At 52.4% G+C, this 4,803-nt stretch overlaps 1 long non-coding RNA gene across 1 annotated transcript; it reads right to left on the bottom strand.

The window, feature by feature from the left end:
- LOC115904039 lies at positions 1-4,746 on the bottom strand. Its single transcript, XR_004060760.1, has 5 exons — positions 4,537-4,746; positions 3,579-3,671; positions 1,790-2,074; positions 1,300-1,416; positions 1-483 (listed from the first exon to the last, which is right to left on the bottom strand). It is a non-coding gene; the product is annotated as an uncharacterized LOC115904039 (long non-coding RNA).
- Positions 4,747-4,803: the final 57 nt, after the last annotated feature.

Below are 4,803 nucleotides of genomic sequence, written 5' to 3' on the forward strand. Positions count from 1 at the left end.
AACAAGAGCAGTGAGAACAATAATGAACAGGAGAGAGAGAAAAGCCCCTCCACACCCCCCTTTAACATTTTAAATCCAAAATGTAATCCAGAGCACCACAAACTCCCAGTGTAGGGGATTTCCATATTCCTGTTATTTTCTCTGTGGTCCACCCTGGGATTCGAGGCACTTGCTGCTCCTCTGGGCAAGGGAAGGGCTCCTGTGCTATTCCCAAAAACAGAACTCCTGGAATTAGTGCCCTGGGAGCCCAGTCTGGTCCTCCCAGTCACTGGGGGTCACCCAGAGGGTCTTTACCAGCATAAAGTGAAAATGACATCCTGGTCCAGTGCATTTCCAGCAGGATTGGACACTGCTGGCCATGGTGACCAGTCCATGGAAGTTGGCCCGGTGACAATCCAGGGGGATTTGAAGTTGGATTCTTGCAGATTTCATTGTGCAGAAGCTCCAATTCTTTTTGGCACCTCCTGTTTAAATGTCTCCCTGCTGGAAGAGGCCAGTTAGTCTTCTGAATGGCCAGACTGCCAGAGGCAGGGAAAACCAACCAGCATTCCCTGCACATCTGCATCACTTCCATGTCCACCTGCAGCGAGTGGCTGAAGGACGGTAGCCAGCCCAGGACAGGCTAAGAGATGAGGCTTCCAGCCCAAACCATTCCAGGATGACTCCACCATCTCTCCCTGCAGTAATTTTGTGTTGTTTCCTCTCAAATTTAAATCCCCAATTTAGGTGATTTATTAAATGAACCATTTAAAAATTATTCAGATATATAAGAGGGAGCATCCAACATACAAGAATCATTCTTTCATCCATCAAATCATTATTACACTGGAAGCTTATTCCCTCATCTCTGTCCTTGTTTAGCTTTCCTGCAAATCCTTATGATCCCACAGTTTCTCAGAGACATCAGCTGGGATTACTAGAAGGTTTGCTCTGCTGGAGAGCCAAGGGGAGTTTACAGCATTTGTTCCTCTGCATCTTTGTCCCCTAACCAGATTTCCCCCAGAATGGTGTTATGGGAGAAGTTTGGAATTACTAGAAATTGATCAGCTTCATAGTTTTTCCCCTCTGTTTTTCAACTATTTCCAAATTCTTAGGATTACTCTTAAATATGCCCAGGAAAATTCCCGTGAAATGATCAATCAGAGGAAAATCGTAATACAGATTCTCTATCATAAATATATTACTCTCTCTATATATATAAAATATATAAAATATATAATATATAATATATAATTCTCTATAATAAATAGAGAAAACTGCCTCCAGCAGCACCTGGAATGATCCCATTGCTGCTCTTACCTGGACTCCAGGTGCTCCTGCCAGAGCTCCCAACAGCCACTGCCATCCCTAAACAGGAGCCATGGAAGACATTCCTGCTGTCCATGAATGTGAGGAGGCACTTTGGGATGTTCTTGGCTGTGGAATCAGACAAGACACTGTCCATGATCTCGTGCTCCCTTCCAAGCCAAAGCTGCCCCTGATTCCATGGGATGACCAGCACCTGTTCCAATTCCGTTCCAATTCCATTCCAGAAACATCCTCCCACTAACCCAGAACTTCCCCCCTCCTCTTTTTGCTCCCCATCAGGGATGTGTGGCTGAGTGCCACAGGCATGGGATGCCTCAGCATTCCCTGGGGATGCCATTCAAGGCTGAACTCGTGGCCTCAGAGCTCTGCAATGGCAGCTCAGCCCCAGTTCCAGTTGGGAATGTCTCAAACAGCAGGGTGAGGTGTTTGCTCCCTCTCCCACCCAGCCACTGGGACAGCTCACATGGAATGTCTGACTTACTGGGTCTGGAATTCCTGGCTCAAAAGGCAGGTGATGGAATATCCTCTCCTGGGAAAATCCAGGATACTGGGAGGGTCCCTGAAGTCACAGGTCAGAGGCAGTCAGATGAACAATCCTGAACTGGTTTTCAGGGGATGCATCCCCAGCCTGTGGGGACTCCAAAGCTGTTGATTCCACTTGGGATGGCCAGGGAAAACATCCCCACCATGGATTTCTGACAGGAAAAACCTCACAGCTCCAGGATACTTGGCTCCTTCCAAATGTAGGCCAGCACTCCAACAGACTCTAAGGAATAAACAACAGGAAAGACCATCTCAGGGTGCACACCACGAGCTGGGTACCACATCCCTCTGGAACTGGGCTGTTCCCACATCTCTGTGACAGTTGGGAGCATCCCCTTTTCCTCACTCCTCCATTCAGGAGCAAGAGACATCAGAGCCCTTAAACAACCAGTGTGCAATCCCCACAACCCAGGGAAAAACACCTCACTCAGGGAAGAAATGTAATGTCCAGTTTTGGAAAAACCAAATAGCAGAACTGGAAACACTTCCAGGCATGGACCCTCTCAGCTCTGGAAATGCAGCTCCCAGGCTTCTTCCCATGGAAGCCCCAAACTTGCCCCTGACTGGGCTCAGGGAGAAAACCCCACCCATTTCACCAGCCTGGCACTGAGCAAATTCCATGCACACCCCAGGAGAGTCTCCCTGACCATGGCAGGGCAAGGAAACAGGATGATCTCGAAGGTTCCTTCCAACCCAGACCATTCCAGGAGTTTAAGGCCACTTAAACTTGAATTGAGTCACTTCTCAGCTCACAACTCCTTCCCAAGCCTCATCCTCTGGGCTGCCTTTCCCAGACCTTGCTGGGAAAGGAAGCAGTGGCTCCTCTCCCCAGACACACACACTGTCAATTGCTGTGCCCTGCCTAAAACCACCAAGTGACATGAGGGGCTGATCTATTGTCTTGGCTGTTTTCCATAATCCAGCATTCAGGGACTCCAGAGCTGGACAATCAGGATCAATCCCAGGTTCCAGGCACAGGCACAAAGCAGCTGCTGTGCTGGAAGGGCCAATTTCAGAGGCTCCTCTCCCCTCAGCTGGGAATTCAGTGCTGGAAAGGGCCTGGCAGTGATTGTGGATTTATCTGTTCCTATGGATTCATCCCAAACATTCACTGCCAAGTGCTGCTGGAGCATCTCTCCACAGAAAAAAGCTGTGCCCAATCCAGAGGGTCCTCAGTGGGGTCCCTGCCCAGTTTCCCAGGGTGGATGGGAAGCTGCTACTGACAGGCTGGATCTCAGGAGAACTTCAGTAAATTGCTGAAAGCTTCTAAAAAAACAGGGACTTGTTTCCAAGTCTAAGGCAGCTCAAATCCTATGGCTCACCAGGATTCCTAATAAAGGGCTGCAAAAATGTGTTTAGGTAGGGGAATCTTCTTTTAACCTGATTTCAGGGAACAGCTGCCTGGGATTTTAGTTAAAATTTACATCAACCTGTGACAAATCAGACAGAAAAAAATACCCAGAAGCTCAAGGTTAACTAAGCATGAAGAAAAAAAATATGGGAGCTCATTCCTGCACAGCCCAGACTCGACACTTTGTCTCATATGGGAAATAGATGGGAAGTGCAGAACCAAATTCAATCCTATCTTTAAGCAATTCCCAAGGAGTTGAGAGCCCTCCAATGAAACCCTGGCTCAGGACAAGGCTCTCCTGCCTGTGCCATTGATCCAGGTGAGCACAGGTGCTCCTGCTGGGAGCGACAGTTCCTTGGAAGGCAGCATCTCCTACCTGGAGCTGGGCCTTCCCCAGCCTTTGGTGGCCGCTGTCTCCATCCTCCCACACCTCCTCATCTTCCTCCTCGCCAGGGTTGGCTTCCTCACCCTGCAGAGCAAACACAGGGACAGTCACCAGCCTGCTCATCCCAGCCTGGGCAGCAGGGACGGGCTGGTGGCACCCTCTGGATGTCACCCTGTGCCTGGCACCATCCCTGCTCCGTGCCCATCCCCGTTCCTGCCTTGGCAGCTCCTTGGAACGGGATGTGAAACCACAAACGTTTGCTCTGCCGGGGCTGGCACAGCAGAGACTCCCCCGGGGCAGTGGGCAAAGCTCCTGCTCCCACATCCTCTGCCTCCCACAGCCCTGCTGGGGCTGGGCAGAGCAAAGGAAATGCCTCAGCTCCTGCTGGAAATTCCCTCCTGTGCCCGTAAACCCAGAGAGATCGTGGCTGCTCCATCACTGGAAGTGTCCAAGGCCGGGCTGGATGGGGCTTGGAGCACCCTGGAGTAGTGGAAGATGTCCCTGGACTGAACTCAGCAGGAACCAAATCCCATGTAAGGTCATTCCCCAGGGCATCCTCCTTCAGGGAACAGGAGCGCCTCCAGATCCTGACACCCCTGCACAGCTGAGGAAAACTCAGAACTCTCCAAAGCTGTGTCATCCCAAACCGTGTTCCCTCCAGAAAACCAGACTACAATCAAAGCACCTGGGCAGCACTGGGAAGGAACTGCTGGAACCGCTCTGATTTCACACATGGATTTTACAATCCATTTTATCCCGTCCGGGACTTTCCCCACCTTCACTACTGATAGACTCACTTTCACCTCAGAACATTCATTCTCTCCCCCGCACATGACCTCACATTTCACCCCGAAATGTTCATTTTGCTCCCTACAGAATCCGCCCCGGTGCCCGCAGTTCCCGGGCCGTCCCCGCCGCCCACTCGGGGCTGTCCCCGTTCCCCGCTCACCTCCGAGCCCGCCGCAGCCGCTCCCGGTGCCCTCGGCCCGGCCTCGCCACCCTCCGGGCTCCGCCATTGCCGCTCCCGGCTCCGCGCCTGCGCTCCCGGGGCTGCGGCCGCGGTTCCTGCCGGGAGCGGCCCCGGCCGAGGGCCCCGCGGTCTCGCACGGCCAGTCCCCGTCGTTGTCCCGGTCCCGGTCCAGCTCCATGTCCCGGCTCCATGTCCCGGTCCCGGTGCCGGCGGAGCCGCGGGAAGCGCCCGGAGCGCTCGGAGCTG

Source organism: Camarhynchus parvulus, chromosome 5 (genome assembly GCF_901933205.1).
Source record: "Camarhynchus parvulus chromosome 5, STF_HiC, whole genome shotgun sequence".
Lineage (NCBI taxonomy): Eukaryota > Metazoa > Chordata > Aves > Passeriformes > Thraupidae > Camarhynchus > Camarhynchus parvulus.